Raw genomic sequence first — 11,208 nt, forward strand, 5'->3', positions numbered from 1 at the left:
AAAGACAGACACATACTCCTGGCATCTGGTCCCATCACTTCATGGGAAATAGATGGGGAAACAGTGGAAACAGTGTCAGACTTTACTTTTGGGGGCTCCAAAATCACTGCAGATGGTGATTGCAGCCATGAAATTCAAAGATGCTTACTCCTTGGAAGGAAAGTTATGACCAACCTAGATAGCATATTCAAAAGCAGAGACATTACATTCCAACAAAGGTCCATCTAGTCAAGGCTATGGTTTTTCCTGTGGTCATGTATGGATGTGAGAGTTGGACTATAAAGAAAGCTGAGCACAGAAGAATTGACGCTTTTGAACTGTGGTGTTGGAGAAGACTCTTGAGAGTCCCTTGGACTGCAAGGAGATCCAAGCAGTCCATCCTAAAGGAAATCAGTCCTGAATATTCAATGGAAAGACTGATGCTGAAGCTGAAATTCCAAGATTTTGGCCACCTGATTTGAAGAGCTGACTTACTGGAAAAGACCCTGATGCTGGGAGGGATTGGGAGCAGGAGGAGAAGGGGATGGCAGAGGATGAGATGGCTGGATGGCATCACCAACTCAGTGGACATGAATTTGGGTGAACTCCGGAGTTGGTGATGGACAGGGAGGCCTGGCGTGCTGCGGTCCGTGGGGTCACAAAGAGTCGGACACGACTGAGCGACTGAGCTGAACTGAACTGAAAGGTCCTTTATTCCACCTGCCAGCTCATGAGGGAGGGAGGGCAAAGCAGAGACAGAAGAGGGCAGCAGAGACACTGGCACGCAGGACTGTCCGGCCTGGCCCAAAGGCCACACTGGACGCCACCCGAAGCCTACTCCTTATAAAGAGGGCCTGGATCAATTTAAGGGTCTGTCATTTGGAAACAGAGATTACCAAAGCAGCGCCCTGACGCTGTTGGGCTTATCCAGCAGACCCTCTGCTGTACTGAGTCATGAAGGTCTTCGGATAATGGCAGCGTGGACGCTCACCGCTGCCCCCACCTCCCATGGCCCTGCCGCGGGGCGGCTGCAGATGGTCAGTCTGCCCTCCCGCCCGCGTGGCGGCGGCTTCTCCGCCTAACCTGAATCATCCACCAGGGGGCAGCAGAGGACGCAGCCTGGGAGAGGCCGGCCCCCCCTCCCCCGCAACCCCCACCCTCCCTCCCCGCCCCGCGTCCCCGACACGTGCGGCTGAACAGTCCGCTCCTCACTGATGCGCCCCTGGGAATAAGGCGCTGCCTGCACGCGGAGACCGACTGGAGGAAGGTGGGCTTGTTCTCTACAGCCTCCCCTTTCCAGACCCTCCTCTCCCCCTCCCCTGGGGACCCAAAGCTCCAGAGGTCCATGGGCTGTCGGGCTTTTCATAGACTCCAGTGGGTTAATGCTTCCCTGGTGTAGCTCACACAGTAAAGAATTTGCCTGAAACACGGAAGACCCAGGCTCGATCCCTGGGTTGGGAAGATCCCCTGGAGGAGGGCATGGCAACCCACTCCAGTATCCTTGCCTGGAGAATCCCACGGACAGAGGAGCCTGGCGGGCTACAGTCCAGGGGGTCATGCAGAGCCGGACAGGACTGAGCGACTAAGCACAGCACAGTGGGTCCACAGGCGCGTCACAGCCTCAGCCCCCGAGAAGCCCGCCCTCTTCAGCCGGTTGCTGGCTTCGGGGCTGCGCCCTGTGTCCTTGGCCAAGGCATGTGGGGCCGGTCCCAGGGGAAGCCACGCCTGTTCGGAATGGAACGGGTGCGCCTCCCAGCGGGTCACCGTTCCTTCTCCTCCGCCCCGGGTGCCGGGCCGGGTCGTGATAACTGGGAGGAGAGCAGCTCAGAGCACTGCTGCTGCTGCTGCTGAGTCGCTTCAGTCGTGTCCAACTCTGTGCGACCCCAAAGACCGCAGCCCACCAGGCTCCCCCGTCCCGGGGACTCTCCAGGCAAGAACACTGGAGTAGGTTGCCATTTCCTTCTCCAATGCGTGAAAGTGAAACGTGAAAGTGAAGTCGCTCAGTCCTGTCCAACTCTTTTCGACCCCATGGACTGCAGCCTCCAGGCTCCTCCGCCCATGGGATTTTCCAGGCAAGAGTACTGGAGTGGGGTGCCACTGCCTTCTCCAGCTCAGAGGACATCTCCCCCCAACTAGGCTGCAGATAAAGGCACCTGAGGACTGTCCCACCGTGCACGCTCGGAGGGGAGGGGGAGATAGGTGGCCCAGTGAATAATGAGTGTGAGGAGGAAGGAAGAAGGCGAGAACCCCCAGGGGCTAAATGGGGCGCCAGGGGTGGACCACCACTCGGGAGCGTGCACATAACAGGGGACTGAGCATTTAGAGCGTCTAATTCGATGGTGTTTAGTGCATTCCTGGCGGCCCAGTGGTAAAGAATCCGCCTGCAATCCCTGGGTCTGGAAGACCCCCTGGAGGAGGGCATGGCAACCCACTCCAGTGTTCTTACCTGGAGAATCCCGTGGACAGAGGAGCCTGGCGGGCTGCAGTCCACGGGGTGGCGAAGAGTCGGACATGACTGAGCAATTTAGCATTCACAGGGTTGTATAAACATCACTATCTATTCCAAAATAAGTTCGTCACTTTGGCAGAAAACCCCGTATGCGTTAGGCAGCCTCTCCCCGCTCTCCCCCAGCCCCAGCCTGGCCCAGGCCCCGGCAATGCAGTCTACACTCTGTGAATGTCCCCTCTGGAAGCTTCTCATCAGGGGAGTCAAGCTGCAGAAATACGTACAGGAAGGCTCACTTCACGTGGGGCCCTGCAGGGGGCGCGCTCCCTCGCGCCAGCCTTGCGTCCCCAGAGGGAAGCCGGGGGATGAGGCTGGCTTGGGGATGCCCCCTCTGGCTTTGAGAAAAGAAGGACGGTGACAGGGCGTGCAGCCAGTGAGAAACTCCAGCTCTTCTCCAATAAACTTTGGTTCAAAACGGCCCTCCCCAGCTTCCCCCTGAGACCTAACACGCACGCCTCCCCGCCCCGCCCCGTCCCGGCTACTCCAGCCGCTTGTCTCAAGGGGCAGTTCCTCTGCTCTCCCCAAACAAACTCACTTTTGCTCACACAGAACTGCTCTTGGCTACCAGGTTGACAAGACGATGTGTGGATCTTTGTGTCTGGTTTCGCCTGTGTCAGGACCTGATTGCCTTGTTTGTGCACTCGCAGTCTGCTTACCCATTTCTCTGTGGGCGGACGCTCCCGCTGTTGCCAGCTATTGGGAATTGTGATCAGTGCTGCTGTGAACATGTGAGTACATGTGTGAACATGTGAGTACATGTATGAACATGCATCTGCAGGCATGTGTTTGGGTCCCTGCGTATATATCTAGGACTAGAATTTCTTTGCTCCTGCAAACAGTAGTCATGTATGGATGTGAGAGTTGGACCATAAAGAAAGCTGAGCACCAAAGAATTGATGCTTTTGAACTGTGGTGTTGGAGAAGACTCTTGAGAGTCCCTTGGACTGCAAGGAGATCCAACCAGTCCACCCTAAAGGAAACCAGTCCCGGGTGTTCATTGGAAGGACTGATGTTGAAGCTGAAACTCCAGTACTTTGGCCACCTGATGTGAAGAGCTGACTCATTGGAAAAGACCCTGATGCTGGGAAAGATTGAGGGCAGGAGGAGAAAGGGATGACGGAGGATGAGATGGTTGGATGGCATCACCGAGTCAACGATCATGAGTCTGCGTGGACTCCGGGAGTTGGTGATGGACGGGGAGGCCTGGCGTGCTGCGGTTCATGGGGTTGCAAAGAGTCAGACACGACTGAGTGACTGAACTGAACTGAACAAACAGCAGGATAGTAGGAAATTGTATCCAGTGGCAGTTGGTGCATATTTTGAGAAACAGGGGGTCTGACGGGCTGTCAGAGGGGGAATAAATGGATGAGCCACCGTGGAGAGGGCCTCTCAATACCAGTTAATCTGAAAATGCACATATCTTGTGGTCAGCAATCTCACTGTTAGGTATCTAGACTAGGGAGAAAAATTCTAGCATGTGTTCATGAGACAGTGAGCACCATTTTAAGGAACAAAAAAATGAAAGTCATCTAACTTGGCTTCTTAGTAAGGGAACGGAAAAATAAGCTGATATTGTTCATATCGTGAAATGCTACATAGCACTCAAAAAGAATGAACTAGGGCTGCATAACTGACAGGGATAAACCTCAAAAATTAAAAAGTTCCAGAAGGAAGCACATGCTGATTCCATCCGTGCACAGATTAAAAACGCCTGCTAACATCATCGATAAACACAAACTGTTGCGGGCTGAATTGCGCTCCCTCAGAGACTGAAGCTCTAGCCCCTGGTGCCTTAGAAGGTGACCGCGGGGGACACGTGGTCTTCACAGAGGCGATTATGTTAAATGAGGTCTCGCGGCTGCCCGAGTGGCCTATCAGCGGGGACTAGGGACGCCTGCCTGCGGACACAGGAAGACGCCAGCCGTCTGCAAGGCTGGGAGACACGTCTCAGAAGAAACCATTCTGCCGACACCTTGATCTCGGGCTTCCAGCCTCCAGAACTGAGAGGAACTAACTTTCTGCTTTTCCAGCTGCCCAGTCAAAGTCTTTGTCACAGCGCCTTAGCTGACTGAACAGCCTCGGAAGCGGGAGCATTCCTTTGTGGGTCCACCCAGAACAGCCGGGGAACCAGATCAAAATAGCCATAGAGTGTTTAAACAGTCACAGTCATTAGACTTGAAATATAAGCCAATCCCAGACTCTGACAAGTCCACTGGGATTATTTTATGGACATTTTAACACACTGCTTATACCTTTCTCTGCACCTGCAGAAAATACACACTTATCTTAAATTGAGACTCTAGTGTCCTCACCATTGCTTTGCAAATCAGTCCAGTGTGGTCAGGAAACCAAGGCTGGACACTTTTCCTGACTCTGAAACGCTCTGTGCCAAGCTGTGGACACAGCTCGAGCAGTAACACAGGTAGCCTGTGGCCATCTTGTCCAAATGACAGCTGAATCTGAGCAGAATGTCAAGGTCCTCTCCCAGCCTTTGAGGACCAGAACTCTGTCTAAAGAAGCAGTATGGCGGACCACAGTTCGGAGAGAATGCTAACCATCTCGTTCCTTCCTCTCTGCTTCCGTTTAAGAAGGCCACCAGAATAAAGCGGGACTGGTTCCCAGTCCCAGGGAGCAGGGCCGGCTGCCTTGACCCCCCTCCACCCCCCATCACAGGCTGGGTCCCTCCAGGCCTGATCTGCAGGTCAGAGGAAAGTGTCTACACAGCTCAGGCACGTCTCAGACCTGCCAGCTCCCCCACCCGTGTGAGCCAGTTCCTTAGAATAAACGTCTTTCCTTTCTCACTCAGCCTGTCTGTCTAAGAGACATGGATTCGATCTCTGGGTCGGGAAGATCCCCTGGAGGAGGGCATGGCAACCCACTCTAGTATCCTTGTCTGGAGAATCCATGGACAGAGGAGTCTTGTGGGCTACAGTCCATGGGGTCGCAAAGAGTCGGACACGACTGAGCGACTTAGCGCGGCACGCCCTGCTGGTCTGTTTCATTGGAGAACCCTGACCAGTTCAGGCCCTTTCGTTCATAACGGTGGCCCTCACTTCTGAAGACGGAAGAGTCTCCCAGTCCTTGTAATACTGAAACGTTCCCACTTGATGTAAAGCCTCTCCCTGCCCGGGAAGCGGGGGCGGGCCCGGGGCTCGCTCTCTTCCACACTCCATGCGGCACCGCCCTCGAGGCTGCCTGGGCAGCTCAGCCCAACTCGGGGGGCCTGCCGATGGAGAAACTGGAATTGCTCTGCTGGTTTCTGGGAGCTATGGCTCTTTTCTCCTACTCACTACAGGCTTGACTATTTCTAAAGTAATTACCTTTTGTACACAGTGTTCCTGAAAACATCTGAAGAACAGCAGTTTAGAAGCCTGCCTCCCTCAGTCCCCACGGTAACTCCATGAGGTACAAGCTCCACGCTTCTTATGATGAGACTGACAAAGGCAGAGGGTCACGAAGATTCCCAAAATTGCATGCCTGATAGAGCTGGGATTGAAACTGAAATCCAAAGCCTATGTTCTTAACTATTACAATTTGCTTCCAATCATTTTGCTTTTTAAAAGCACTTATGAAAAAGGGGTGGGGGGAAGCACTTATGGGTTTACTCCCTCAATCTTGTGTATAAGAGATTCCAGTCATTCAAATGTGTTTTTAGAATGTGTTAGATATTTTGCCAAGAGAAGTCTCTCTCTCCTCCCCTTTGTTTGAGAAGGTCAATAATCTGGCAAAATAATAGTATCAGATAATAGCTGAGCACATGAAAGTTGTCTTGCTTTTTAGCTCTCAGACCAAAAGAATTTTGACCAATGTGAGCAGAAAAATATGCAAAGTTCCTTCCCCAATAATCCTGATGAGCACTTTGTATGCTCTGAGGAAACCAGAATCTATACCGTCAGCCCCCGATGTACTCAGCAGCAAGGAAAGCCGGTGTGACTGCTACCTTCACTTCTCATGGCAAAGCATCTCCATTTCTGTCGCTCGTCGCTGTGGACAGGGCCTCCCAGGCGGCACTAGCGGTGAAGAACCCACCTGCCAATGCAGGACACGGAAGAGACCCGGGTTCGATCCCTGGGTGGGGAAGATGCCCTGAGAAGGGCATGGCAACCCGCTCCAGTACTCGTGCCTGGAGAATCCCACGGACAGAGGAGCCTGGAGGGCCACAGTCCATGGGGTCACGACTGAAGCATCTTAACATGCATGCATGTGGGCCAGGACGAGAGAGGAACACGGGAGTGGCCGTGGGAGGCGTTTGCTGACTCCCCCACGCCCCCTGGGGCGGGAGGGCTTGCATTGCCGGGGGTCGTGGGGGTGGTCTCCAGCCCCTCTCTAAGCATGGCTGTCTCCAGAAACCCCCCAGTGACTCCTCATCCCACCCACCTGACCCTGTCCTCCACGTGCTTCTTAGCGCTTCTTGACTTTAACTGCACATCACTTGATGGAAACCGTCAGCGTGGGAGGAGGCTGGAGCAGTAACACTGCTGAGTGTGTGTCTGGGGGCACAGCCTGAGGAGCCGAGTGATGGATCAAGCATTTGGCAACTGACCTATGCCCAGGCCCGCCTGAGGAGCTTTCCCAGCACAGACTCTTCCAGCGGTCCAGCTAGCGCAGTGTGCCAGCCAGAGCTGGGCACCTGGGCCTTCTGAGCCGGGGACCCACGCTCGTGTGCCAGCCACAGGGGCAGCTGTAAAAGTGGGTGCTCAGGAGCACGCAGTCACCACAGAGATGCTTCAAGAGAAGGAAGCCCAGTCAGGGGAACTCCCAGCAGTGGCCTGGTCTCGTCAAACGCACCAGGGCGAAGAGCAAACAGCAACACCACCAGCATGTCTTTAATTTTCATTCTAAAGCTCTAATTTTTAATCACACACAGCACTAAACTGCAGACAAAGCTAGAGCACTCAGTGAAATAAATAAGCTGAGAGCTTTGTCTATGTGAAGAAGAACGTGCTCAGGACATTTAACTTCCCAGCAGAGGCAAAACACTGATTCATTGCTTTGGACAATCAAATTTAAAGAGTAAAGAGGGTCTTCCCTGGGAATCAACTCTGGAAAAAAAAAAAAGACGAATCCACCTTGAATGCAGAGGACATGGGTTCAATCTCTGGTCTGGGAACTAAGACCTCACACGTGAGTGCACGCTAAGTCGCTCAGTTGTGTCCGACTCTTTGTGACTCTGTGGACTGTAGCCCGCCAGGTTTCTCGGTCCATGGGATTCTCCAGGCAAGAATACCGGAGCGGGTTGCCATGGCCTCCGCCAGGGGATCTTCCCGACAGAGGGATCGAAGCTGCGTCTCTTACTCCTCCTGCATCGGCAGGCGGGTTCTTTACCACTAGATCCACCTGGGAAGCTCAGCTCAGCCCCCCTGCCACAACTGCCAAGCTCCCAGGCGACATCCAGAGCATCCGGGCACCGCAACGGCCTCCCACGATGCAACAAAGGTCCTGGTACTGCAACTGAGGCTCGACGCAGCCAAGGACATAAAATTAGAAAAAACTAAAGAAAATTTCCCTAGAATTCAGACAAAAAGAGTAAAGACATAAAAATAACTGTGGGGAAGAAAGAAACTCTCATGGATAGTTCAGGAGATGCAGTGTAGGGTAAAAAGCCTTTCAGAAGCAAGAATCAAAGGAATAGTTGATTAAAACTGTTACAACCAGAGCCATGACAGGCTCAGAGACGTGCACTAGGCCAAAAATAATCCCTGAGTCATGCTTCCCGGGCTTCAGAGAGATGATAATTCTGGCCAATCAGAGGGATGATAAGTGGCCAATCAGTAAATACCAGGAAACCCCTGCAGCCAATCAACCCTTGCCAACTCCCTGTCTTTGTTCTAAACTTATAAATACTGCTGAAAATCTGGGCTCAGGGCTCTCGTCAAGACTCCACTGCGCTGGCTGAGACGGGAGCCCTGGCTCGAGCTAGAAATAAAACCCCTTTATGCTTTTGCATTGCTGTGGACGTCTTATTCTCTCAGTTTTGGGGACTCGGACTCCGGGCAAAACAAAAACTCCCCATCTTGGGCTGAAACCTCCAGTGTTCAGACTGGAAGGTCTCCCTCGGGGCGGGCCCGGACGAGACGAGCCGCCTGCAGCCCCGGAAACGGGAGTGCTCAGGAGGCTTGCAGCTAGCAGTCCTCTTGCTGTGCCCTCGCGTGGCGGGAAGAGGGCGAGGCCGTGCTCCGGGGTCTCATTTAAGGGCACTAATCCCACATATGAGCCTGGGGCGCTGTCCCTGTCACTCACACGCTGACTTTCCCATCAGCTTCTTATATTTAACAATTATCAGATTAATCAACTGTATACTAAAAATTGTAATAATTCAAAGGAAAAGTAATAGTCTTGTGGTTACAGAAAATTAAATTTAAAGATCATTTTCAATTTATGAACAGATTTTTTTTTTCTGCAAGAATATATAAGGTGATGTGCGCAGTCACGTCCAACTCTTTTTGACCCCATGGACCGTAGCCCTACAGGCTCCTCTGTCCGTGGGATTCTCCAGGCAAGAATACTGGAGGGGATTGCCATTCTCTTCTCCAATAAGGTGATGAATGGACGACTTTTTATCAAATACCCATGCTTATCACATTAGGATAACATCCTAAGGAACAAGTGGAAGGGAAAGCGGAATTCAAGGATCAAAGAGTCACAAAAATTTATGCCTGTTCAGCAAAAAGCATTTTCATGTATTTTTTTTTCAGCAAAATGCTGGTGGGTTATCCAATTGCTACAGTATTTAGATTCCAGGGGAAACATTTCAGAGTGTTACAGTAGCTTTATTTTGAAATGTCAACATGTTTAAATGCTAGAGGAGTTCCCCTTTGTAATTAAAAAAGCTTTGATGCAAAAAGGCATTAGCTGTCTGGGGGCCCTGCCCCTCACGCCCACTGAGGAGACCCCTGTGTCTGTTTTGGGGGGCAGGGAAGCAGTTGCTTCACGGGGGGGGATGCGGGGGCGGCTCCTTGTTTTGCTTCTTGCAGTCTGGCAGTCAGTCCCTGGTGTGATGAACTTATTTACATCTGGGAAAACACTGTTTCAATTAGGCCAGCTCCTGGGAGGTCTAGAAAAATAAGTCAGTTACTTCTCTGAGTCCCAGATGACAGTGAACTCTGGGGCCACCAGGCCCACAGAGCAGGGTCCAGGCAGAGGGTCTTCTGTGATTCCGACATGTCCATGCCAGCGTCTGCCCTCAGGCGCCCAGATCACAGGCCGGGGTGAGATGCAGATTCTGTGACTCCGTCCTTCCCCACGTCCTGGCCCTCTGTCTGGATGAGGTCTTTAAAAGAAGGGGTTGGGGAGGGTGTGAAGGAGCTAACCAGCCTCACTGAGCTTGTATGTATCTGTGTGGTGGACATTCCTTCACTGGAGATGATTTCAAATCCCACTGGCCTTCACTTCATCATCTGTCCCAGGGAAACGATTTTATTTCATGAGAGGCACGGGAAATGCAAGGCTTCAGTTTGCCCGACCATTTACAATGTAAAATAACTGACATCCGATGCCTCATTTTAGCTTTCCAAACAGGAAGAATCCAGAAGGACTAAAACTTGGACTCTACAAAAGGATCTGGATAAATGCCAAGAGTTTAGATATACCGGAAACGAGAGTGAGAGGGAGCGTTCTCGAGCCTCTCGTGGACTCAGCGTTTCTGTAGAAGGAGGCAGGGAAAACTGGAAGCTGTGGTATTGCCACTTCCATTAGGGTGTCTTAGAGGTGTTGTCATCAGTTCGGTAATAACTTACCTGTGTATCTTTAAAGGATGCTAATCATGTGCTTTTAAAGAAATTTAAAGTGTTTAGAAGGATCTGATATGCTCGACTTTTGGAAAGCATGATTGATCGTTATGGAGCCAAAGGAAAAACACAGAGGATCCAGAGAAAACAAAAATGAAATAGAAGGGGCTGGCAGAGGGGGAAGTAAAGGGAAAAGAAAGGTTTGCATGACTCTTGACAAACCATTTTATTTTTATAATTATTTGAAGCTTTTAAGCTCTAAAAATATTTTATATTAAAAATGTTTCACATACATATACTCACACCCATAATTTTAAATCGATGAGTGTATTTGGATGCAAACGTTTAAGATTTTGAGAAAACACATTTAAATTTATGTCCTATCACTTAATTATATAAAGAGTTTATAACTGATTAGAGGAAAAGGATCAGGAGGAATAATTAAATAGTCTTAAAGGTGTGCAGTTGCAAAAAGCCAGGGTCGGTGGGCTGAGGGGGATTTTACAAAATATTTTTTAAAATCCCTCCCTAGACCTCAGCGAACACAAAAGAGAAGTGAGTGACTTCTAGTTAGTTACACGGACTCTTGTGTTAACTTATTCGTGGAAAAATACTGGAAAATAGACTACATAATAAAATAAGGCTCAAAATACGGTAGAATTCTGACTCCAGGACATGAGGACAGTCCCACAGCAAAGCCACCACCTCCGCTGGGGGACACCAGGTGCCAGGCAGGAAGTGGGTGTTTTCAGGTCACCCCTTGGTGGTGGGGAGGGGTGACAGCAGGCACCCCCAGCCCCCAGATGGAGAAACTGAGGCACAAGAATTGGGAAAAGTATCCAGGTGCACCCAGCCCACCAGTGACCCAGAATATTCCCTGGACTCAGTCACACTGAAGTGCAACCAGTGGTTGGAAGCTTTACTGAGAAATAGAGAAAATCAGACAAGTCACCTTATTAATAAAAACAAAATAATTTACTCAAGGGTAACCATAAG

The sequence above is a fragment of the Oryx dammah genome, unplaced genomic scaffold (assembly GCF_014754425.2).
Source record: "Oryx dammah isolate SB20612 unplaced genomic scaffold, SCBI_Odam_1.1 HiC_scaffold_4, whole genome shotgun sequence".
In the NCBI taxonomy this organism is placed as follows: domain Eukaryota; kingdom Metazoa; phylum Chordata; class Mammalia; order Artiodactyla; family Bovidae; genus Oryx; species Oryx dammah.